At 44.9% G+C, this 26,685-nt stretch overlaps 7 non-coding genes across 7 annotated transcripts; 4 read left to right on the top strand and 3 right to left on the bottom strand.

Annotated features, from left to right (window-relative positions):
- The first annotated feature begins 16,718 nt into the window (after positions 1 to 16,718).
- Positions 16,719 to 16,790, top strand: trnaa-ugc (transfer RNA alanine (anticodon UGC)). Its single transcript has one exon. It is a non-coding gene; the product is annotated as a tRNA-Ala (tRNA).
- A 1,710-nt stretch (positions 16,791 to 18,500) lies between these two features.
- trnaa-ugc (transfer RNA alanine (anticodon UGC)) lies at positions 18,501 to 18,572 on the bottom strand. Its single transcript has one exon. It is a non-coding gene; the product is annotated as a tRNA-Ala (tRNA).
- Positions 18,573 to 20,417: 1,845 nt separating this feature from the next.
- trnaa-ugc (transfer RNA alanine (anticodon UGC)) lies at positions 20,418 to 20,490 on the bottom strand. Its single transcript has one exon. It is a non-coding gene; the product is annotated as a tRNA-Ala (tRNA).
- A 461-nt stretch (positions 20,491 to 20,951) lies between these two features.
- On the bottom strand, positions 20,952 to 21,023 carry trnaa-cgc (transfer RNA alanine (anticodon CGC)). Its single transcript has one exon. It is a non-coding gene; the product is annotated as a tRNA-Ala (tRNA).
- A 249-nt stretch (positions 21,024 to 21,272) lies between these two features.
- Positions 21,273 to 21,344, top strand: trnaa-cgc (transfer RNA alanine (anticodon CGC)). Its single transcript has one exon. It is a non-coding gene; the product is annotated as a tRNA-Ala (tRNA).
- Positions 21,345 to 21,816: 472 nt separating this feature from the next.
- On the top strand, positions 21,817 to 21,888 carry trnaa-ugc (transfer RNA alanine (anticodon UGC)). The gene has a single exon. It is a non-coding gene; the product is annotated as a tRNA-Ala (tRNA).
- A 1,425-nt stretch (positions 21,889 to 23,313) lies between these two features.
- On the top strand, positions 23,314 to 23,385 carry trnaa-ugc (transfer RNA alanine (anticodon UGC)). Its single transcript has one exon. It is a non-coding gene; the product is annotated as a tRNA-Ala (tRNA).
- The last annotated feature ends 3,300 nt before the right edge of the window (positions 23,386 to 26,685 follow it).

Raw genomic sequence — 26,685 nt, 5'->3', positions numbered from 1 at the left:
CTCTCATATACAGTACCAGGGAAAAATACAGAATAAACCCCACTCTCATATACAGTACCAGAAACTGACCTCTACTGGACGTAAGCGAGAACTGTAAAAGAGTGGAACAAATTCACATTATCTGTCGTGGTTACAGAAACAGGACAATGTGCAATGTGAGGAAAGTTTCTGTCTGTAACTTTTACTCTCCTATTTTTGCACATTTTGACGGTGAAACATGAAGACAATTGATTCATAATAAAGTTTTTGTTTCATTCATTTGATAGTTGTGAATTTACCCCATTATATTTCACTGTACATTGCGCAGTATTTCTCTCTGATTTCTCAGGACACGATTTACATTGCTCCTCACCTGTTCTTGAGTTACAAGACATACTTTCTCTTTCTACAGGCAAATACTTGAAGGACCCAGAATCAGTGTGATGTTTCCTGCACTCGAGGCACAAGGAACAGTGCAGCCAGCTCCTTCTCACACACAGTATGTACATTATCACTCACAGAGCACAGAGACACAGACAGGTCATCAGTCCCACAGTCTCAGACAGCAGAAATAGTCAGTCCCACACTGATCCCAATCCAACAGTCAAACAGAGCAGGAGAGAAAGACATAATTCCCATTTCACAACGACTCAGTATCGCTGACCGGCAGATAAATAATTCCCAGTCAAAATCACACCCAGTATCAGATTGAAAGACACTGTGTCAATCTCACATTAGATCAGCCTTAGCTACAAATTAACTACCAGATAGAACTGACACATGGTACTGATTGATAGGTACAGAATGAATCACAATAGTGTACCCCGAGATTCAAATTAAATACCAGCCCACAACTCACACACATTATGAGTTTAAAGATGCAGTCTTCATGCCAATAGTGTACCCTGAGATACAAATTAGATACCAGTTCAGATGTTACCCATATTTGACTCACATACATGTACAAAAACCTCATAGTGTCAGAATGAAATGTACAGTTTAAATTCCGTTACTGCAGATTGAGGTATACATTAGATAGCAGTCCAAAATTCTCATACAGTATAAGACTGAAAGATATAGTATCGATTTGATTAGTATAGACTGACCTACACATTACATACCAGCCCATAAATCTCACACAGTATGAAACTGAAACATACAGTATCAATTCCATTAGTGCAGACTGAGCTACACATTATATACCAGTCCAAGAATCACATTCAGGGTCAAGATGAAAGATACATTATCAATTCCATTACTGCAGACTGAGCTACACATTATATACAGTCCAAAAAACACATTCACTGACATGTTGAAAGGTACAGTATCAATTCCATTAGTGCAGACTGAGCTACACATTAAATACCAGTCCAGAAATCACATTCAGGGTCATGCTGAAAGATACATTATCAATTTCATTAGTGCGGATTGAGCTGCACATTACACATCTGTCTAAGTATATTCCGCAGCATCAGACTGAAAGATACATTATCAATTTCATTAGTGCGGATTGAGCTGCACATTACACATCAGTCTAAGTATATTCCGCAGCATCAGACTGAAAGATACAGTATCAATTCCATTAGTGCAGACTGAGCCACACATTATATACAGTCCAAAATTCGCATATAGGATTACACTGAAAGATACAGTAACAATTCCTTTACTGCAGACTGAGCTACGCATTACCTACCAGTCCAAAAATCACTTTCATGGCCATGCTGAAAGATACAGTATCATTTCCATTAGTGCAGACTGAGCTACACATTATATACCATCCAAAAATCACGTTCAGTCTCAGCCTGAAAGATACAGTATCAATTCCATTAATGCTGTCTGAGCTACACATTACATACCAGTTCAAAAACCGCATACGGTATCGGACTGAAAGATACAGTATCATTCTTATTATAGCTGATTGAGCCACAGTATCAATTTGACTTGTACAGACTGAGCTACACATTACATACCAGTTCAAAAACCTCATACTGTAACAGACTGAAAGATACAGTATCAAATCCATTACAGCTGACTGAGCTACACCGTACACACTAGTCTAAATATATTACACAGAATCAGACTGAAAGATACAGTATCAATTCCATTATAGCTGACTGAGCTACACGGTACACACTAGTCTAAATATATTACACAGAATCAGACTGAAAGATACAGTATCAATTCCATTATAGCTGACTGAGCTACACCGTACACACTAGTCTAAATATATTACACAGAATCAGACTGAAAGATACAATATCAATTCCATTAGCGCAGACTGAGCTACACCTTACACACTTGTCTAAATATATTACATAGAATCAGACTGAAAGATACAGTATCAATTCCATTAGTGCAGACTGAGCTACACCAGTCCATAAATCACATTCAGTGTCATGCTGAAAGATACAATATCAATTCCATCAGGGCAGACTGAGCTGCACAATCAATACCAGTCCAATAATTTCACAGTAACAGATTGAAACATACATTATCATTCACAATAATCTTCACAGAGATTAAGATGTAATCCTACACCAAAACTCACACACATTGTTTGATTAAAACAAAATCCCAAAGTGTATCCATAATTACAAATTAATGCTCGACAAAAGACTGTGCATACATTAATGAATTAAAGACACTGTTTCAAGCAATCGACTCTAACCTGACATAAGAATATGGAACGAATCCAGACTTGCATTTTGTCTCAGAGACTGAGTTACAGAATAAATTCCACACTCACATACAGCACCAGAGACTGACAGATTCAGAATGAATCCCACACTCACATACAATACCAGGGACTGACAGATACAGAATGAATCCCACACTCACACGCAGCACCAGAGACTGACAGATTCAGAATGAATCTCTCACTCACACGCAGCACCAGAGACTGACAGATGCAGAATGAATCCCACACTCACACACAGTCTGACATCTACTGGCCGTAAGGGAGAACTGCAACAGAGTGCAACAAATTCACATTATCTGTGGTTGTGACAGAAACAGGAAAATGTGCAATGTGAGGAAATAGTTTCTCTCTGTATCTTCTACTCTCGTATTTTTTCAGTGAAAAATTAAGCCAATTGATTCATAATAAAGTTTTTGTTTTGCTCATTCCAAAGTTGTGAATTAAATTTCACTCTACATTGCGCAATATTTCTGTCTGATTTCTCAGGACACGATTTATATTAATTCAAATAAACCGAACTGAAACACGAATAAAAACTGAGCGCAAATCTGGAAGTTTCAATGGCGAACGTCAAAGGTGAAAAGGATAAATTATGCAAAATATTATACCGAAAATGCTGGAAAGACTCAGCAGGTCCGGCAGCATCTGTGGAGAAGGGAAGCTCGGGTTAACGGTTCAGGACTATGACCCTTCTATAGATCAGAAAGGTTAATCCGACATAATTTAAATAAGGAACGGGAATCAGCACAGGGAAAAACTTCAAAAAATCAATTAATTTCACTGAATCCGAGCAATTGTGTCCCGTATCCACTGTACAGATCAGGGGAAATAATAATACAAAGGAACAGAGTTAAATTCAACATTATGGGGGAAATAAATGAATTTTAAAAATATTGTTAATACAAATTAGACCTGTTTCGGTTTTGGAAAAACTATCCCTCTGAACAGCATCAGATCGGTTCCAGTCTTGGTGTTAGTGATTTAATCGTGCTGGGATTCAAAACTGTTAGAATTAACTGTTTCGAAGGCAGCTCTGCTCACCACTGTAGCACCTTAGTTCACAAGGAGGGAAAAATAGAGTGTTTCTCTGGAGTTTGGAATTTGGTTTTCTAGCACTTTAAACACAGACAATAAATAGTTTACAATCATCAGCCACTGAACAGACACAAATAGCTGGTGGAATTTCTCATTGATCGATATTAAATAAGAAGATGACAAAAGAACATAAGAACATAAGAAATTGGAGCAGGAGTAGGCCAATCGGCCCCTCGAGCCTGCTCCGCCATTCAATAAGATCATGGCTGATCTGATCCCAACCACAAATCTAAAGAACACAAGAAGTCGGAGCAGGACCCGGCCACATAGCCCCTGGGCCCTCTCCGCCACCCACAGGGCATTGACCGATCCGAACTCAGCTTCATGTCCAATTTCCTGCCCGCTCCCCATAACCCCTAATTCCCTTTACTTCTAGGAAACTGTCTATTTCTGTTTTAAATTTATTCAATGATGTAGCTTCCACAGCTTCCTGGGGCAGCAAATTCCACAGACCTACCACCCTCTGAGTGAAGAAGTTTCTCCTCATCTCAGTTTTGAAAGAGCAGCCCCTTATTCTAAGATTATGCCCCCTAGTTCTAGTTTCACCCATCTTTGGGAACATCCTTACTGCATCCACCCGATCAAGCCCCTTCACAATCTTATATGTTTCAATAAGATCGCCTCTCATTCTTCTGAACTCCAATGAGTAGAGTCCCAATCTACTCAACCTCTCCTCATATGTCCGCCCCCTCATCCCCGGGATTAACCGAGTGAACCTTCTTTGTACTGCCTCGAGAGCAAGTATGTCTTTTCTTAAGTATGGAGACCAAAACTGTATGCAGTATTCCAGGTGCGGTCTCACCAATACCTTATATAACTGCAGCAATACCTCCTTGTTTTTATATTCTATCCCCCTAGCAATAAAAGCCAACATTCCGTTGGCTTTCTTGATCACCTGCTGCACCTGCATACCAACTTTTTGATTTTCTTGCACTAGGACCCCCAGATCCCTTTGTACTGCAGTACTTTCCAGTCTCTCGCCATTAAGAAAATAACTTGCTCTCTGATTTTTCCTGCCAAAGTGCATAACCTCACATTTTCCAATATTATATTGCATCTGCCAAATCTTCGCCCACTCACCCAGCCTGTCTATATCCCCTTGCAGGTTTTTTATGTCCTCCTCACTTTCTACTTTCCCTCCCATCTTTGTATCATCTGCAAATTTTGATATGTTGCACTCGGTCCCCTCCTCCAAATCGTTAATATAGATTGTAAAGAGTTGGGGACCCAGCACCGACCCCTGTGGAACACCACTGGTTACTGGTTGCCAGTCCGAAAATGAACCATTTATCCCAACTCTCTGCTTCCTGTTCGATAACCAATCCTCCACCCATGCCAGAATATTACCCCCAATCCCGTGATTTTTTATCTTAAGTAATAATCTTTTATGTGGCACCTTGTCGAATGCCTTCTGGAAGTCTAAATACACTATGTCCACTGGTTCCCCTTTATCCACCCTATACGTTGTATCCTCGAAGAACTCAAGCAAATTTGTCAGACATGACTTCCCCTTCATAAAGCCATGCTGACTTTGTCCTATTAAATTATGCTTATCTAAATGTTCCGTTACTGTCTCCTTAATAATAGACTCCAAAATTTTACCCACCACAGATGTTAAGCTAACTGGCCTATAATTTCCAGCCTTCTGCCTACTACCCTTTTTAAATAACGGTGTTACATTAGCAGTTTTCCAATCTGCCGGGACCTCTCCTGAGTCCAGGGAATTTTGGAAAACTATCACCAAAGCATCCACAATCCCTACTGCCACTTCCCTTAAGACCCTAGGATGGAAGCCATCAGGTCCAGGGGATTTATCCGCCTTGAGTCCCATTATTTTACTGAGTACCATCTCCTGAGTGATTTTAATCGTATTTAGCTCCTCCCCCCCGAGAGTCCCCTGTTTGTCCAGTGTTGGGATATTCTTAGTGTCCTCTACTGTAAAGACTGAAACAAAATATTTGTTCAGCATTTTTGCCATCTCCATGTTTCCCACCATTAATTTCCCGGTCTCATCCTCTAAGGGACCTATGTTTGCCTTAGCCACCCTTTTTCTTTTTATATAACTATAGAAACTCTTGCTATCTTTTTTTATATTTTTTGCTAATTTCTTTTCATAATCTATCTTCCCTTTCTTAATCAATCCTTTAGTTACTTTTTGCTGTCTTTTGAAGAATTCCCAATCTTCTATCCTCCCACTAAGTTTGGCTACCTTATATGTCCTTGTTTTTAGTCGGATACGATCCTTGATTTCTTTACTTAGCCACGGATGGCTGTCATTTCTTTTACACCCTTTTTTCCTCAGTGGAATATATTTATTTTGAAAGTTGTAAAATAACTCCCGAAATGAACACCACTGCTCATGTACCGTCTTACCCTTTAATCTATTTTCCCAGTCCACTTTAATCAATTCCGCTCTCATACCATCATAGTCTCCTTTATTCAAGCTCAGTACGCTTGTTTGAGAATCAACCTTCTCACCCTCTAATTGGATATGGAATTCAACCATGTTGTGGTCGCTCGTTCCAAGGGGATCCTTAACTAGGACATTATTAATTAATCCTGACTCATTACACAGGACCAGGTCCAAGGTTGCCTGCCCCCTTGTAGGATCAGTTACATACTGCTCAAGAAATCCATCCCTGATGCACTCAATGAACTCGTCCTCAAGGCTGCTCTGCCCAATTTGATTTGTCCAGTTAATATGATAATTAAAATCCCCCATAATTATGGCTGTTCCCTTATTACATGCCCCGACTATCTCCTGATTAATACTTCTTCCAGCAGAGTTGCAACTATTAGGAGGCCTATATACTACGCCCACTAATGTTTTTTTCCCTTATTATTCCTTATCTCCACACAAACTGTTTCATTATCTTGATGCTTTGTCCCAATATCATTTCTCTGTATTACAGTGATTCCTTCCTTTATTAACATAGCCACCCCACCTCCCCTTCCTTCCTGCCTGTCCTTCCTGATTGTTAAATACCCTGGCATATTTAATTCCCAGTCGTTGTCACCCTGCAGCCATGTTTCTGTAATGGCCACAAGATCATACCCATACGTAGTTATTTGTGCCGTTAACTCGTCCATTTTGTTACGAATGCTACGTGCATTCAGATAAAGAACTTTCAAATCTGTTTTGTGACGCTTAGTTCCTGCTTTTTCCTTTTTTAACACTTTACCTATTACTCCATACCTTCTGTCCCTTCCTGTTACGCTTTCCTCTCTCTCCCTGCTCAGGTTCCCAACCCCCTGCCACTTTAGTTTAAACCCTCCCCAACAGCACTAGCAAACACTCCTCCTAGGACAGCGGTCCTGGCCCTGCCCAGGTGCAGACCATCCGGTTTGTACTGGTCCAACCTCCCCCAGAACCGTTTCCAGTGTCCCAGGAATTTGAATCCCTCCCCCTTGCACCATTCCTCTAGCCACGTATTCATTTGAAATATCCTCCTATTTCTACTCTGACTAGCACGTGGCACTGGCAGCAATCCTGAGATTACTACCTTTGAGGTCCTATTTTTTGATTTACCTCCTAACTCCCTATATTCTGCTTTTAGGACCTCATCCCCTTTTTTACCTATATCGTTGGTGCCTATGTGCACCACGACAGCTGGCTGTTCGCCCTCCCCCTCCAAAATGTTCTGTAGCCGCTCCGAGACATGGCTGATCTTCGACCTCAACTCCACTTTCTCGCCCCATCCCCATATCCCTTGATGCCATTACCGTCCAAAAATCTATCGATCTCAGCTTTGAATATATTCAACGACTGAGCATCCACAGCCCTCTGGGGTGAAGAATTTCAAAGATTCAAAACCCTTTGAGTGAAGAATTTTTTCCTCATGTCGATGCTAAATGGCCGACCCCTGATCTTGATCCTCTGAACTCAAGTTCTTGATTCTCCAGCCAGGGGAATCAGCCTCTCCGCATCTACCCTGTCAAGCCGTCTAAAAAATTGACACGTTTCAATGCGATCATCTCTCATTCTTCTAAACTCCAGCGAATATAGGCCAATTTTACACAATATCTCCTCATAGCACAATTGCAACAAGTCCTTATTACTCTAATATTGCAACACCGTTGCAATAAAAGCTCACATATCATTTGCCTTCCTCACTCTTGTTAGACCCTTGGTAGCTCACTATTTCCAGTATATTTGTCATCTATTCCTTCTATGGGAAAGATAAATTAACGTTGAAAACATTTTGCTGCAATTATACCAGTTTATGTTTTGGAAACAACATCCAGCTGAACTGCAACAAATTCGGTGGCAAACCTAATGATGGAAATAATTTAATAAGAATACTGAAATGCGATGGCCGGGAATCGAACCCGCGTCAACTGCTTGGAAGGCAGCTATGCTCACCACTATACCACCATCGGTGACAAGCGGGGATGATCAAATTGCTCTCAAACATCAGACCCTGAACAGACACTGCAGGCTGTTGGATTTTGTTCTTCATTTGAACTGGTTTCTGACGGATCCTTTCTCGCTCTGTTGCAGTTCCCGTTTCCGCCCAGTAGATGTCGCCAACTCCCAATCAATGGAAATTACACAACAGCCAGTAATTCTTCACCTGATATCGGACTGAAGAGACAGTCGATACCTGCACATTCCTCCAGAACTCCCCACTGGAGTTTGAAATTACATTAATATTTTACCAGTCAGTAACGGTCCGGGTGTTGCTCCATTATTATTCTGATCTGGTCAAAACAAATGTCCCAATGAACAGGACGCTGTCTGACCCTGACAGCTCACCCTCAGTCCATCCCACCGGGCAGTGTGTGTGATGGGAAATAATCACCAACCGGAAAGGAGCATTTGATTTTACACATTTCAGGATTAAACATTTAATCTTGAAATCATATTATTTCCAGACTAATAACAGCAAATAATTTCATGTTAGAATCACATCTTGTATCATTTCACAACACCGCATTTGTCGGGTAAAATATAATTCCTGTCTGCTATTTCCAAATGTATTTAAAGTATTCGATTGATATCAGTTACTTTAGTGAACTCATTGATGTCAATAGATAGTAAAATCAGGCGCGGTGAATAACGGGCGCATGATCCGCTGCCGCCCGTCTTCCACCACGGACAAATGTGAAACTCTAATTGACTCTAATTGACTTTTTATTTAATTGCGGATGGAAAGTCTTCAGACGTTTCTATGATTTAACTAATGTAACAATTAGATTCAGTGGGTATTTCACCCAGTTCTTCAGCTCCTCTCTGAATTTAGTCTGGGTCACAGCATAAATACACGTGTTGGTGCAGGAACTGAGAAGTTGAAGCATGAATCCGGCTGACTCAATGTCACTGGCCGTATAGAACTGGGCGTTTGTTATTCGCAGAGAGATAACATAAAAAACTTCTGCGCTCCATAACAATATAAAACTGCCTGATATACTGAAGAGTAAAATGATCGATTTCCTTCGGTTCTCCATCTCTGGGTCCTTGTGATTCTCTCCATTGCTGCGGCCCCGGAGTCCCCTGCGGACTCTACTGGTCGCTAAAATGTGCCTGGCGGTGAGAACATTGAACAGCAAAATCAGAATGAATGGGAGACAAGGCATTAACACAAGATGAAACAAGTCAAACGCTGCCCATGCGGGTGAAGTCAAAAACGTCGGTTTCAAGACACAACCCCGGGGTACATTTTCCATTATATATTCCGAGAAATTACAAAGTACCAGGGAATGTTTAGCAAACAGCTCAGCGCACTCACCACCCCGATAACAACAGCAGCCGTTTTCTCGTTGCAATATTTTGTTTTCAGCTTCTGACAACAAATGGCCACAAATCGATCACAGGTGAAAACCACTGTGAACCAGACAGAGGCCGCTGTGGTTGCATAGATCAGGATGGCGATGAGACGGCACACGGGGGTAATGGTCAAGAATGAAACTGGGAAATAAATCTCAACAATGCGCCACATTATGACATCAGTGATAACGACCAGGAGATCGGCCGCCGCCATTCCCACCAGGTAGCGAGTGATACATTTGGAGAGGCCGCACTTTCCTCGGGACAGGATCACAATCGCCACCAAGTTAACTGTAAGAGAGAGAAACGGAAGGAGAGAAATTAATGATCAGACCTGGAGCCAAAGCAGCAGCTTGAGAGAATCTGAGGTGAAATTTCCAGCGTTGTTGCTGCATCAAACGGTGGAAACTGATTCACTGACCTGGGCAGCGCTTTCGGGCAGAGAAATGTTTTCAAACACAATTATGAATAATGAATTGGGAAATTGATACAGAGAGTGAATAAAGTGAGCACCAGATCCACTGGAAGGGCCGAGTGAGGGGGCAGTGCCGGTGGGGAAGGGAGGAGGTATTTAAACACCGGGAGTCCAACAGGTTGAATCCGGATTTGGGCTCCAGATGGACGGGAAAGTGAGCGAGGGCAGCGAAGGTGAGGGGACAGGGGGAGGTTTGTTGCTCTGGGTGGAGAGAGCCGACTGGGGCTGGCACAAAACGGGAAAGACCGAGATCCGTGGGGGTGAGTTTGAGGCTTCGTATTGGATTAGAAGAGGCAACTGGAGGCCGAGCGAACGAGTGCGTTTGGGAGGGAGACCAAGGAAAAGGACATGTATGAACTGGAGGGGAATCAGTAGCAGATAATTTGGGAAAGCGAATGAACTGAAGGAACGGATGAGGAGACAGAGGATTCGATGCCGTGGGAGGAGAGGCTGGGATTCACAGGGAGAGACTGCAGCAGAGTGTTAGAGGAAATCTAATCAAGAGGTCCAACTCACACAATCCAGTTAACGAATTCAACCATTAATTTATTGGTTATTGGTGTCAATGAACTGCTCGTTGGTTACATAATGTGTTCAATAAATTTACTTTGCATATTCAACTAAAATTACATGAAAATACAATCATTGAATTCGCTTCGTTCTTTATTGAATAAAACTGACACATAGCTTCTAGAATGCAATATCCCCATAATTAAATGCGATAAAGAAATCAATGATCCTATTCTTTAGATACATTTCAATTATGTTTATTTATTCAATCAGTAAACAAGTGAAAGGAACATTCACATAAACAGACTGAGGAGCTGATATTGTTAAACACACCCGGAGAGAATACAATAAAACTCTTACAATCTGACAACATTCTAATAACACCTTCAAATCACATTTCCTCTTCATAATTGTACTGGAAGGTTCAGCAGTTCATTCCGATTAATTATTCACACCGCTGCTGCTCTCTCTCTCCCCTCTCTCGTTCTCCGTGTGTGCATTTTTCTCTCTCTGTCTATCTCTTCCTCTCTTTCCTCCTCACCGTCCCTCTCGTTTTCCTTCTCAGTCACGTTCTCTATCGCTGCACTCTATCTCTCCGCACTGTCTCTACTCTTTCTCAATGCCCCCTTTCATTTCCTAGTAAATCCTAACATCCTGCGACTGTTTTCTCTTCACCAGCCCCGTGTTCCAACGATTCTATTCTCAGTGTCAGTTTGTTAAATGGTGAAGCCTCTGTGAATATTTTAATGTTTCCACAAATCATCCAAGTCTCCAGCTGTTCACCTACACTGTTCACTTCATCTACAATTCATGGAATAAACAGAATCGAATGCCTCTCCCAGACACACCTCACAATAATTGAAATTCCTTCTCCTGTAATTACAAAGTACAGCGTTAGATGGCGGCATTGTTCAATTAACAAAACGCCAACATCTCCGCTGCTGCTTCTAATCTATCGATAAATAGAACGGCTCATGATCTCAACAGAAACAGTGCAAACTGACAAAACGTAACCTCAAAATATTGCATTTTACATTGAATTCATCCAAAGCGAATCAGAGAACGAGATGTGAAAGAATCAGCAACAAACTCAGTTCAGTAGCCAAACATCTGAAGCGGTGTCAGATACACACACAATGAAATCATCTTTCATAACAGTGATAACCAATAAATACATTAAAATCCCTGTTAAACCGTACCATGTTATCGCGGAGGGAGGACATTGCGCCGCCTCCTTGTGACACCGTGACCGTGAGCTGTCTCATTATCAATCACTGAAAACACATTGATGAAAAAATATTCCAGGAGAGGTTAGTTCCACAACATGAAACTGTTCACGGCTCCTGATGGTCTGATACCAGCTCTTAGCCCAGACACCTGATTCCAATACATTCAGTACAGAGAATAATACAGTAACAATGCCAGGGTTGGATATACAAGATCATAAGGCACACAATGCAGCTGCTATAAGACAACAATAGCAGAGACTTAGGACAATCGATCAACTGATAGAACAGAACAGTCCACTGTATAATACACGATGGGAGAAAAATAATGCCAAGTACAGCAGCAGAGTTAATACCGATTTAGACCATGAACAGCTGAGATAATGGCTTACCTGGAACTCCAACGGCTGCAAGAACTGGATAATAAATACATTCTATCAGATACATTATTGAATATCCCATTTCTGTGAGAAGCAATGATTTCTGTTGGCCTGGAAACCGCAGCTCCGGCAGGCAGTCTGTGTGGATTCATTACAGCGATCCCTGATTTATACAGGGGGTAAATCTCCACTGACACGGTTATACCCCTGATCATTGCTATTAGTTACAGTCATTTGAACAAACACATTTCTTCAGCAGCTTTGCCTCCTTGTAAATGATGACGTGGATATATCACAAACATCTCAAAGTTCAGAACCTTGTCTTAATGAGACCTCTCTCAGGAATAAAGTTAAAAGCTGTGCTCAGAAAGGACTGGTCCAACAACAATGAGCGGCTTCATTTAGAGTTTTCATATAATTGTATTGACCATGTTCACTCCTGCCGATTCAATTATAAATTTTACAGATTTCTCCACATTGTGCATTGAATCCAGGGACACAAGTAAACCCGTTTCACTCTGTTCCTGCAGTTTCCCAGTTGAAGTATGAATTTTGAGTCTCTGACACGAAGACAGTCTCTAAAAGGGACTCCATCCTTTCAGGCAGTGCTTAACAACCCTCTGTGTAAAAAATATGCTCCACATTTCCCCTCTCGTTGTTTTGGCAATTATTTTAAACCGATGACCTCTAGTTACCAATCCAGTTGCCAGAGTATGCAGTTTCCACTATTTGCTCTATAAAAAACCCTCATTATTTTGAACACCACTAATGGTCTCCCTGAGCCTTCTCTGATCTCAGGAGGACAATCCCAGCTTCTCCAATCCCTCCACATAACTGAAGTCACTCATCCCTGGCATCACCCAGGTAAGTCTCCTCTGTACCCTCTCCAATGCCTTGACATCCTTCTTAAAGTGTGATGCCCAGTGTTGCACACAATACTCCAGCTGAGGCCTAACCAGTCTTTTTGTGAAGGTTTAACATGACTTCCCTATTTGTGTATTCAATGCCCCTATGTAAAAACCCGTGTATCCCATACGCTTGCTTAACCACCTTATCAACTTGCCCTGCCACTTTCAAAGATTTGTGAATATGCACCCCCAGGTCCGACTTCTCTTCCGCCGCCCTCAAAACAGTACATTGAGTTACATCGAAACCACAGCACAGAAACAGGCCATTCGGCCCAACTGGTTTATGCCAGCTTTTAGGCTCCACACGAGCCTCCTCCCTCCCTACTTCATCTATCCCTATCAGGACACCATATTTCTTTCTCCCTCTTCTCCTCATCTAGCTTCCCTTTCAATGCATCTACGTTATTTGCCTCAACTACTCCCTGTGGTAGCGCGTTCCACATTCTAACCACTCTTTAGGGAAAGACGTTTAACCTGAATTCCTGGATTTATTAGTGACTATCTAATATTTATGACCTCTAATTTTGGTCTCCCTCACAAGTGGAAACATTTTCTCTACATCGACCCTCCCAAAACCTATCATTATCTTAAAGACCTCTGTCAGGTCACCCCTCAGTCTTCTCTTTTCTACAGAAAAGAGATCCATCCTGTTCAGCCTTTCCTGATAAGGATAACCTCTCAGTTATGGCATCATCCTTGTGAATCTTTTTTGCACCATCTCCAATGCCTTTATATCCTTCCTATAATATGGCGACCAGACTGTGCACAATACTCCAAGTGTGGCCTAACCAAGGCTTCATACAGGTTTAACGTAACTTCTTTGCTTATCAATTCTATTTCTCTAGATTTGAATCCCAGTGCTTGATTTGCCTTTTTTTCACCTGCGTCGCTACTTTTCGTGATTTGTGTATTTGTGCCCGAAATTTTATTAAAATTTCAAAATATACTTTATTTCTTAAAATTTAAGGATATACACATTTCAATGTAAATCACAGTTACCGTTCAAAACAATACAGATCGTTCACACAATGACCTCATTATTATAATTCAAATCACAGAACATATCTTCTAATGCATGCTGTACAATACAAAGTGAAATGGCCTTATACAGTGGCCTTTCCCCATAGAGCATTTATGTAGGCCGCACCTCATTTCATTACATCCCTCAGCACGTACTCCTGGAACTTGGAGTGTGCCAGTCGGCAACACTCGATCATGGACAGCTCCTTCAGCTGGAAGACCAGCAGTTTTCGGGCGGACCAAAGGGCCAACTTCACCGACTTGATGGTTTTCCAGAAGCAGTTGATTTCTGTCTTGGTGTGCGTCCTGGGGAACTGCCCGGAGAGCACACTGTCCTGTGTTACTGAGGTGTTGGGGATGAACCCGGACAGATAAAAATACATCTGTCTCCACATCTTCTGCACCAAGGGTCAGCCCACCAGGAGATGGACGATGGTCTCCTCCTTGCTGCAGTCTCGAGGGCAGCTCGCGGTGGTTCTGAGATTGCGTGAGTTTTGGAAGGACCGCAGTGGCAGGGCCCTTCTCACCATCATCCAGGCTACATCCTGGCGCCGGTTGGTCAGTTCTGGCAATGAGTCATTCTGCCAAATGGCATCGACCGTCTGGTCGGGGAACTGCTGGATCAGATCCGCCCTCTCCTTTACCTGCAGGACTCCCACTGTCTGGCGGCCTTGTGGTCGTCAGGATCCTCTCCATCTGGGACAGGTGGGGTTGGGGGATTACGGTTCAGTTGGCCGAGACGTCTTGCGTCTGCTCGGCCAGCGTGGCCAGACCCAGCCTTCTCAGTGTGGGGGACAGGTAAAAACGCAGCACGTAGTGACACTTGGTGTTTGCGTACTGGGGCTCTACACATATCCCCAGGCAGCCACACACAAAGGTGGCAATCAGCATCAGAGTAGTTTTGGGGACAGTCTTCCCCCCTTTGTCTGGGGTCTTGGACGTGGTGTCCCTGCGGACAAGTTCTGCCTTGGACCTCGAGACAAAGTGCAAGATAGCTCGGGTGACTGTGACGGCGGATCAGCGGGGTATGGGCCAGACCCTGGCCACGTGGAGCAAAACTGCGAGTACCTCACACCTTATCACCAGGTCCCTGCCGGTTATGGAGAGGGAGAGCCCCACCTCCATAACAAGCTTCTGTTTGGACTTGGCGACCCGCTCTCCCCGTTTCATGGTGCAGGCCAGGGACCCCCGAACCACATGCCCAGCACTTTCATATAGTCGAACCTAACAGTGAAGGGGACAAAGGACTTGGCCTCCACTTGCCAAATAACATGGCCTCGCTTTTATTTCGGTTCACTCTAGCCCCCGAGGGCAGCTCGAAACGGTCGCAGATGCCCATCAGTCTGTGAACCGACCGCTGATCAGAGCAGAAGACGGTGACGTCGTCCATGTAGCGGAAACCTTTAACCTGAGAGCCTCCACTGCCTGGGATCGTCACCAACCCCATCCCCCCCCTCCCCCATGCCTGCGACCTTCCTGATGGATGCAGCAAACGGATCGATACAACACACAAACAAGACCACAGAGAGAAACAGCCCTGCCTGACTCCAGATGTGAATGGAAAGCTCTCGGACTCCCAACCATTGATTAGGACTGCGCTATAGATTTCCGTGTAGATCGGTCGGATCCAATCGCAGATTGCCTCCTCAAACTACATTTTAAAGAGCACGTCCATCATGTACATGTGGGATATTCAGTCGAAGTCCTTCTGCTGGTCCAGGCTGATGAGCCAGGTGTTCACCCCGCATCCTGCACGTAGGCGATCGTATCACTGAGTCGTGCCAGGCTATCAGGCATCTTCCTGCCAGGTACAGTACAGGTATGATCCGGGTGGATCAGCAGCTCCAGAGCAGAGCCGGTTGGGAGGACCTCAGACAGAATCTTGTAGTCAACATTTAGCATGGAAACGGGTGCCTAATTTCTGATTTCTTCCCTCTCGCCCTTCCGCTTGTAGATGACGATGATGATGCCTTTCCTCATGGACTCTGACATGTTGCCTGTCAGAAGCATACCCCCGGACACTTCCACTTCTTTGAAACTGGAAATAATCTACCACCTGGCAGACCCACCTTGGATGGTCTCATAAAATGAGAACAATCAGTTCTTCTTTCCCTGTTTAAAAAAGCATTTCATCTGGGGATATCCCTCAGTGGTGGAGCGCAAGGTCCTGTGTTCAATCCCCAGCATCTCCAAAAAAAGTTTCAACAGAATTACGCACGGAAAGGCGAATCGCGCTTTCTGAGCGCAGCGAGTTCCAACTTCTGAGGCTCCACAAGTATGAAATTGCCCCGGAGCAGGACTTCATCTCACGGTCTCCTCAGCAGCTCAGCTCATCGCCGCCGCCGACTGACTGGAATGTGTGACAGTGCAATGTCGATCGAGCAGTCCCAGCTCTTGTTTGACACTGTGTCATTCATCCATCTCACTTTATGATTCAGAGGTTGGATGTCAACCTCGTCACTGACGATTGGCAATTGTATTTTTTTATTTCCGCTGACTTTTTTTTTGGAAAGTTCAAAGGAAAGAGGAGCAGAAACCCCGTGAACTGAAACGGAGCTTGAACATTTGGAGCACGTGTGAGGACTGGGCCTCTCGTTGTCCGGGAGAGACAGAGCGGAAAGCCCACTTTTTTATTCTAAAGTTGAAGCGTTTTTTCCTGAGGGGATGTAGCTCAGTGGAAGAGCGCATGCTTTGCATGTATGAGGTCCCGGGTTCAATCCCCGACATCTCCAAGCGCTTTATGTTTCGAATTTTGAAAGACCCTCTTGTCCTCACCTCACCTTCACACACAAGGACAGGAAAGGGTTTCTTCACCTCGAGAAAAACCGAACGCTCTGCACACGATAAAATTCAATGGAAGCACGCACGCGCTTTTGAAATGGCTCCCATCCCGGGGCTGGAGAGCGGGCCCAGTAATAATAAGAGAAAATAGGATCACGAGTCGGACATTCGGCCCTTCGAGCCAGCTCCGCCATTGGATATGATCATGGCTGATTCTCGATCTCAATACCCCAGATTCCCGCTCTCTCTCAATACCCCTTGATGCCTTCTGTGTCTGGAAATCCATCTATCGCCTTCTTAAGTATATTCAGTGACTTGGCCTCCACAGCCTTCTGTGGGACAGAATTCCACAGCTTCACCACCCTCTGAGTAAAAAAATAGATTATTCCCAGTTTCACAGATCGGGGAGGAGCAGCGGACAGGCGTTCAGACTACACAGAGGTAGGAATAGGGTGGGAGAGGGGGAGAGTCTCCTTTGGATGTGCTGTCACCATCCTCCCGATTTCAGGGCACATTTTTCGAACGCTCCCGTTATCAGTCACTTTGCTTACGGTTGGACGGGACTAGAAATCCTCAGACACATTGTGGCAGAGGCCGGCAAGAATATTTCAAGTCCCTGAGCTTCAGAGGAGGGTAAGGTGAGACACAGACAGCATTGAGGATAATTTCGCTGCAGACGGATGCAGGACTTGCCCCAGGTGTGGTTTTGTGTTTAACGATGACTTCACTGAAAACACCTTGACGGTCTGGGGCTACAGACGGACATGATGGTCAGGAAAAGACCAGTTGGTTCATCAATCCTGCCCCACATGCCTGGAGCATCGTGACCAGACACATCCTACCGACACCACCCGCCCCTCCCACCGGAAACATGTAATCTCCTGGGAGCGGCGACAAACTAGAAACAAATCCAGCGCCAATAAGGAGGGGAAATTCTGGGAAATTCCTCCCCGAATCTCTCAGGCGATCGAATCGAGTTCAGTGGATCACACTGACCATGTGTAGTTTAACTGTAAAACCACTCACCTTCTATGTGATGCGATCTCTGCACCAGTCAAGAACTGGTCCAGATCCATCCAGAAGGCAAAGAGAGAGTCAGCACCCACCACACCAGCCGGCAATGCATTCCAGAGACTCAGTACTCTCTGGGAAAGGAAGAACCGCCTAACATCCAGACTATTCCGACCTCTGTGTAGTCTGAACGCCTGTCCGCTGCTCCTCCCCGATCTGTGAAACTGGAAATAATCTATTTCTTCACTCAGAGGGTGGTGAACCTGTGGAATTCTCGACCACAGTAGGCTGTGGAGGCCAAGTCACTGAATATATTTAAGAAAGAGATTTCTACACACAGAAGGCATCAAGTGGTATGGGGAGCGAGCGGGAATATGGTATTGAGATGGAGGATCAGCCATGATCATATATAATGGCGGAGCAGGCTCGAAGGGCCGAATGGTCATCCTATTTTCTCTGTTATTATTCCTGGGCCCGCTCTCCAGCACTGGGATGGGAGCCATTTCAAAGGCGCGTGCGTGTTTCCATTGAATTTTATCGTGTGCAGAGCGTTCGGTTTTTCTCGAGGTGAAGAAACCCTTTCCTGTCCTTGTGTGTGAAGGTGAGGTGAGAACAAGAGGATCTTTTCAAAATTCGAAACATAAAGCGTTTGGAGATACCGGGGATTGAACCCGGGACCTCATACATGCAAAGCATGCGCTCTTCCACTGAGCTACATCCCCACGCAAAAAAGCCCTCCACTTTCGAATAAAAAGTGGACTTTCCGCTCTGTCTCTCCCGGACAACGCGATGCCCAGTCGTTCCACGTGCTCACAATGTTCAACCTCTGCTTCAGTTCACGGGGTTTCTCCTCCTCTTTACTTCGAACTTTCCAAAAAAAAAGTCAGCGGAAATAAAAAAATGACAATTGCCAATAGTCAGTGACGAGGCTGACATCCAACCTCTGTATCATAAAGTGAGATGGATGAATGACACAACGTCAAACAAGAGCTGGGACTGCTCGCTCGACAGTGCACCGTCACACATTCCAGTCATGTCGGCGGCTGCTGTGAGCTGAGCTGCTGAGGGGACCGTGAGATGAAGTCCTGCTCCGAGACAATTTAATGCTTGTGGAGCCTCAGAAGTTGGAACTCGCTGCGCTCAGAAAGCGCGATACGCCTTACCGTGCGGACTTCTGATGAAAAATGTTGCTGGAGATGCTGGGGATTAAACCCACTTTCTCATACATGCAGAAGCATACGCTCCACCACTGAGCAACATCCCCAAATGAAAATTCAGTCTAACCAGGGAAAGAAGAGCTGATTGTTCTCATTTTATGAGACCACCCAAGGTGGGTCTGCCACGTGAGAAGAAAGGCTGGGAGAGGGGGAGAGACTCCTTTGGCTGTGCTGTAACCATCCTCCCGATTTCAGGGCACATTTTTCGAACGCTCCCGTTATCAGTCACTTTGCTTACGGTTGGACAGGACTGGAAATGCTCAGGCACATTGTGGTAGAGGCCGGCAAAAATATTTCGAGTCCCTGAGCTTGAGAGGAGGGTAAGGTGAGGCACAGACAGCATTGAGGATAATTTCACTATAGACGGATGCAGGACTTGCCCCAGGTGTGATTTTGTGTTTAACGATCACTTCACTGAAAACATCTTGACGATCTGGGGTTACAAACGGATATAATGGTCAGGAAAAGACCAGTTGGTTCATCAATCCTGCCCCACATGCCTGGAGCATCGTGACCAGACACTTCCTACCGACACCACCCGCCCCACCAACCGGAAACATGAAATCTCCTGGGCGCGGCGACAAACTAGAAACAAATCCAGCGCCAATAAGGAGGGGAAATTCTGGGAAATTCCTCCCCGACTCCCTCAGGCGATCGAATCGAGTTCAGTGGATCACACTGATCATGCGTGGGTTAACTGTAAAACCACTCACCTTCTATATGATGCGATCTCTGCCTCAGTCAAGAACTGGTCCAGATCCATCCAGAAGGCAAAGAGAGAGTCAGCACCCACCACACCAGCCGGCAATGCATTCCAGAGACTCAGTACTCTCTGCGAAAAGATGAACCGCCTAACATCCAGCCTATTCCCACCTCTGTGTAGTCTGAACGCCTGTCCGCTGCTCCTCCCCAATCTGTGAAACTGGGAATAATCTATTTCTTCACTCAGATGGTGGTGAACCTGTGGAATTCTCTATCAAAGAAGGCTGTGGAGGCCAAGTCACTGAATATATTTACGAAAGAGAGATTTCTCCACACAGAAGGCATCAAAGCGTATGGAGAGAGAGCGGGAATATGGTATTGAGATAGAGGATCAGCCATGATCATATATCGTGGCGGAGCAGGTTCGAAGGGCCGACTCGTGATCCTATTTTTTCTGTCATTATGACTGGGCCCGCTCTCCAGCCCCGGGATGGGAGCCATTTCAAATGCGCGTGCGTGCTTCCATTGAATTTTATCGTGTGCAGAGCGTTCGGTTTTTCTCGAGGTGAAGAAACCCTTTCCTGTCCTTGTGTGTGAAGGTGAGGTGAGGACAAGAGGCTCTTTTCAAAATTCGAAATATAAAGCGTTTGGAGAGGCTGGGGATTGAACCCGGGACCATCATACATGCAAAGCATGCGCTCTACCACTGAGCTACATCCCCACGGGCACAAGCCCTCCACTTTAGAGTAAAAGTGGGCTTTCCGCTCTGTCTCTCCCGGACAATGCGATGCCCAGTCGTTCCACGTGCTCACCATGTTCAACCTCTGCTTCAGTTCACGGGGTTTCTGCTCCTCTTTACTTTGAACCTTCCAAAAAAAAAGTCAGCGGAATTTTAAAAAATACAATTGCCAATAGTCAGTGACGAGGCTGACATCCAACCTCTGAATCATAAATTGAGATGGATGAATAACACAGTGTCAAACAAGAGCTGGGACTGCTCGCTCGACATTGCACCGTCACACATTCCGGTCAGTCGGCGGCTGCTGTGAGCTGAGCTGCTGAGGGGACCGTGAGATGAATTCCTGCGACGGGACAATTGTGGAGCCTCAGAAGTTGGAACTTGCTGCGCTCAGAAAGCGCGATTCGCCTTTCCGTGCGTAATTCTGATGAAAAAAGATTTTTTGGAGATGCTGGGGATTGAACCCAGGACCTCATACATGCGAAGCATGCGCTCTACCACTGAGCTACATCCCCATATGCAATAAATAGCTAACCAAGGAAAGAAGAACTGACCGTTCTCATTTTCTGAGCCCGTCCAAGGTGGGTCTGCCACGTGATAGATTATTTGCAGTTTCAAAGATTGGGGCGGAGCACGGGACAGGCGTTTAGACGACACAGAGGTAAGAATAGGCTGGATGTTAGTCGGATCTTCATTTCCCAGAGAGTAGTAAGTCTCTGGAATGCATCAGCTCTTCTTTCCCTGGTTAGACTGGTTTCTTGTGTGGGGATGTAGCTCAGTGGTAGAGCGCATGCTTCGCATGTATGAGGTCCTGGGTTCAATCCCCAGCATCTCCAAAAATATTTTTCATCAGAATTACGCACGGAAAGGCGAAACGCGCTTTCGAAGCGCAGCGAGTTCCAACTTTTGAGGCTCCACAAGCATTAAATTATCCCGGAGCAGGACTTCATCTCACGGTCCCCTCAGCAGCTCAGCTCATAGCAGCCGCCGACTGACTGGAATGTGTGACAGTGCAATGTCGAGCGAGCAGTCCCAGCTCTTGTTTGACGCTGTGTCATTCATCCATCTCACTTTATGATTCAGAATTTGGATGTGAACCTCGTCACTGAGTAGTGGCAATTATATATATTTTTTATTTCCGCTGACATTGTTTTTGGAAAGTTCAAAGTCAAGAGGAGCAGAAACCCCGTGAAATGAAGCAGAGGTTGAACATTGTGAGCACGTGTGACGACTGGGCATCGCGTTGTCCGGGAGAGACAGAGCGGGAAGCCCACTTTTGTTATTCTAAATTTGAAGTAGTTGTGGGTAGGGGATGTAGCTCAGTGGAAGACCGCATGCTTTGCATGTATGAGGTCCCGGGTTCAATCCCCGGCATCTCCAAACGCTTTATGTTTCGAATTTTGAAAAGACCCTCTTGTTCTCACCTCACCTTCACACACAAGGACAGGAAAGGGTTTCTTCACCTCGAGAAAAACCGAACGCTCTGCACACGATAAAATTCAATGGAAGCACGCACGCGCTTTTGAAATGGCTCCCATCCCGGGGCTGGAGAGCGAGCCCAGAAATAATAACAGAGAAAATAGGATCACGAGTCGGCCATTGGGCCCTTCGAGCCTGCTCCGCCATTAGATATGACCATGGCTGATCCTCTATCTCAATACCACATTTCCGCTCTCTCTCCATACGCTTTGTTGCCTTCTGTGTGGACAAATTTGTCTTTCTTAAATATATTCAGTGACTTGGCCTCCACAGTATCCTATGGTGGAGAATTCGACACGTTCACCACCCTCTGAGTGACGAAATAGATTATTCCCAGTTTCACAGATCGGGGAGGAGCAGCGGACAGGCGTTCAGACGACACAGAGGTAGGAATAGTCTGGATGTTCGGCGGTTCTTCTTTTCCCAGAGAGTACTGAGTCTCTGGAATGCAGTGCAGGCTGGTGTGGTGGGTGTTGACTCTCTCTTTGCCTTCTGGATGGATCTTGACCAGTTCTTGACTGAGGCAGAGATCGCATCATATAGAAGGTGAGTGGTTTTACAGTTAACCTACACATGGTCAGTGTGATCCACTGAACTCGATTCGATCGCCGGAGGGATTCGGGGAGGAATTTCCCAGAATTTCCCCTCCTTATTGGCGCTGGATTTGTTTCTGGTTTGTCGCCGCTCCCAGGAGATTACATGTTTCCGGTGGGAGGGGCGGGTGGTGTCGGTAGGGAGTGTCTGGTCACGATGCTCCAGGCATGTGGGGCAGGATTGATGAACCAACTGGTCTTTTCCTGACCATCATGTCCGTCTGTAGCCCCAGATCGTCAAGGTGTTTTCAGTGAAGTGATCTTTAAACACAAAACCACACCAGGGGCAAGTCCTGCATCCGTCTGCAGTGAAATTATACTCAATGCTGTCTGTGTCTCACCTTACCCTCCTCTGAAGCTCGGGGACTCGAAATATTCTTTCCGAACTCTGCTACAATGTGCCTGAGGATTTCTAGTCCCGTCCAACCGTAAGCAAAGTGACTGATAACGGGAGCGTTCGAAAAATGTGCCCTGAAATCGGAATGATGGTGACAGCACAGCCAAAGGAGACTCTCCCTCTCTCCCACCCTTTCTTCTCAATGCCCCCTTTCTCATTGCTCTGAGTGCCGAGGCCTGGTTTCTTCCGTTCACCCACAATTATATCAGGTCCGCAAACTTCATGTTTAATTGTCTGTTTGGAGCAGAAAAGGAGATGAATTGAAGCACAAAAAAAACCTTTTGTGGTCTCATAAAATGAAGGAGATCAGCTCTTCGTTCGAATGTGCGCTTATCTGGGGATGTAGCTCAGTGGTAGAGCGCGTGCTTTGCATGTATGAAGTCCTGGGTTCAATCCCCAGCATCTCTAAAGCTATTTTTTCACCAGAATTACCCACAGAAAGGCGAATCTTGGTTTCGGTGTGCCGCGAATTCCAACCTCTGAGGCTCCACAAGCATCAAATTGCCCCTGAGCAGGATTTCATCTCACGGTCTCCTCAGCAGCTCAGCTCAAAACAGCCGCCGACTGATCGGAATGTGTGACGGTGCAATGTCCAGCGAGCAGTTCGAAGAACGGCGACCTGAAACAGAAATGCTGGTCGGCACAGCCCGAGGAGACTCTCCTCTCTCCCAGACTTTCTTCGCAACACTCCCTTTCTCATTTCTTTGAGTGAGGAGTCCTGGTTTCTTCTATTCACCCACCGGGTACGGTAGAATAGTGGTTAGGTTACTGGACTAGCAATCGAGAGACCTGAACGAATAAGGTGGCGTCATGAATTCGAATCCCGCCACGGCAGCTGCGGAATTTAACATTAATTAATTAAATAAAATCTGGAATTAAAATACTAGTATCAGGTCCGCATACCTCAAAGCAGCTGAAAAGAGGAAATGCTTTTCAGCACATTAAATCCTCGGGTTTCCTTAGGAAAGTGAGGCACTCAGTCCTTTTACACTTGGTTAGAGGTCGTTATTATCTGGTGATGGAGCTCAGTGAATGACCGAATGCTTCGCGTGCATGAGGTCTCAGGTTCTATCCCCAAACACTTTACCTTTTGAATTCTGGTCAGTCGGCGGCTGTTATGAGCTGAGCTGCTGAGGGGACCGTGAGATGAAATCCTGCTTCGGGACAATTGAATGTTTGTCTCAGAAGTTGGAACTCGCTTCCCTCTGAAAGCACGATTCGTCTTTCTGTTGGACATTCTGGTGAAAATAAATGGTGGAGGTGTTAGATATTGAACCCAGAAATTTATACACGCAAAGCAGGCGCTATACCACTGAGCTGCAACCCCGAATCCAATAGACCTATAACCAAGGGTAGAAGAACTGGGTGTTCACTGTCTTAAGACCACCGAATGATTTACTGGGCTTAAAATCATCTCCTCTTGTGCTCCAAGCAGACAACAGCCACCTAGTCACGTAGCGGACGGTTGGACGGGACGAGAAATTCTCAGGCACATTGCAGCAGAGGCCTGAAAGAATATTTCGAGCCCTTGAGCTTCAGAGGAGAATAACGTGAGACGCACAGACATTGAGTCTCGTTTCACTAAAGACAGACGCAGGACATGCCGCAGGAGTGGGTTTGTGTGACGATCGCTTCATTGAAAATACCTTGACGAGCTGGGGACGCACACGAACAAACGGAAATGACGGGCAGTAAAAGACCAGCTGGTCCATCAAGCCTGCCCCTCACTCGGGATGGCTGGAGCATCATTACTGACACTGACTCCCCCTCCCCCCGCCCGCAGCCATGGAATCTCCCGGAAGAGGCAAAGATCCTGAGAAAAAATCCTGTGCCTTTAGGGGATAGAATACACTGGAAAATTCATCCCCGATCCCCTCAAGTGATCGAAATCAGTCCAGGAGATCATATGGATCAGAAGCACGTTAATAGTAAATCCTCTTACTTTTTATATGTTGCGACCTCTTCCCCAGCCAAAAACCGGTCCAGTTCCCTGGAGAAGGCAGACAGAGAGTCAGCACCCACTACATCAGCCAGCAACGCATTGCAGAGGTTCACTACTCACTGGGAAAAGAAGAGCCGCCTCTCCACATTCTTCCTACCAAAATGCATCACTTCACACTTCTGTGATTATATTTCATCTGCCATGTATTTCCCATTTCACCAGTCTGTCCATGTCCTCCTGAAGACTGTTACTATCCTCCACATTATTTACTACTTTTCGAGTTTTGTTTCATCTGCAAACTTTGAAATGATACCCTCTATACCCAAGTCCAGGATATTAATATATATCATATGGAGCAGTGGTGCTAATAGTGACCCCTGGGGAACACCACTGTATACTTCCCTCCAGTCTGAAAAAACACCGTTCACCATTACTCTCTGCTTTCTGTCTCCTAGTCAATTTTGTATCCGCGCTGCCACTGTCCGTTTAATCCCATGGGTGACAACTGTTAGATCCGTGGGTTAAACTATCGCATCGTTAGATATTGGGCAGTGCAGAACACGAATATCCAGTTCAGATTATATGGGGAATTACTGTCACATCCCTGGGTTATACTGTGTTATTATTAGTTATGTGGCAGTCCAGAAACACGAATGTACAGTTCAGTTTAAAAAGGAATCTGTTGATGCATCCATGCGTAACACTGTCATATTGTTAGAAAGTGGACAGTGCAGAATATGATTATCTAGTTCAGATTACACGGGGGAACTATAATTACATCCCTGGGTTACCCGGTCGTGTTGTGAGATATTGGGTAGTGCAGAAACACAAATAATCAGGCCAGAATAGAGGGAGAACTATTGTTACATCCCTGGGTTACACTGTCGTGTTGTGAGATATTGGATAGTGCAGAAACACGAATATTCAGGCCAGATTAAAAGCGGAACTATTGTTACATTCGTGGATTACATTATAGTATTGTGAGGTATTGGACCGTGCAGAAACATGAATATCCTGTTCAGATTATAAAGGGATACTATTGTTACATTACTGGGCTACACTATCATGTTGTTAGGTATTCGGTAGTGCAGAAACATGAATGTCCAGCTCAGATTATAAGGAGGGAACTATTGTTACAGCCCTGGCTTACACTGTCATATTGTTAGATATTCGACAGTGCAGAAACATGAATATCCAGTTCAAATCATAAGGGGAACTATTGTTACATCCTTGAATTACACGATCATATTGTTAGACATTGGGCAGTGTAGGAACATGAATATCCAGTTTAGATTAGAAGGGGGAACTATTGTTACATCCCTGGGTTACACCGTCATATTGTTAGACACGGGGCAGCACACCGGCCTCCAGGATCATTCAAGCACGTCACAAATCACAATCTAGGAGAAACATGAAGCTTAGAGGATTACAGAACAGGGGCCCATCGTGTCAGTGTCTGTTCATGGTTAAAGCAATTCAAAATGTATGCAATGGCAAACTTTCTCCCAAGTGCCCTTTATCTTCATCAATTTCAAAAATGTATTCAATTTTCTCTTAAATGATACAATGGTAAAAATTGCTATTGTACCTTTTCTGGTTATTCCATTCCCGATGGTAAAATATTCCATGCTCCAAAAAATCTCTGCGTGAAGAATTTAAAATTAAACTCTTTCATGATGAGCTGGAATTGTTGACCTCTTGTCACTGATACTAACAACCAGAGGATACAGTAATTGTCTGTTACTCTATCACTGATCCTCACAACC

This window comes from Heptranchias perlo, unplaced genomic scaffold (genome assembly GCF_035084215.1).
Source record: "Heptranchias perlo isolate sHepPer1 unplaced genomic scaffold, sHepPer1.hap1 HAP1_SCAFFOLD_60, whole genome shotgun sequence".
NCBI classification, from domain to species: Eukaryota; Metazoa; Chordata; class Chondrichthyes; order Hexanchiformes; family Hexanchidae; genus Heptranchias; species Heptranchias perlo.
This window is presented reverse-complemented; position numbering and strand designations above follow the sequence as displayed.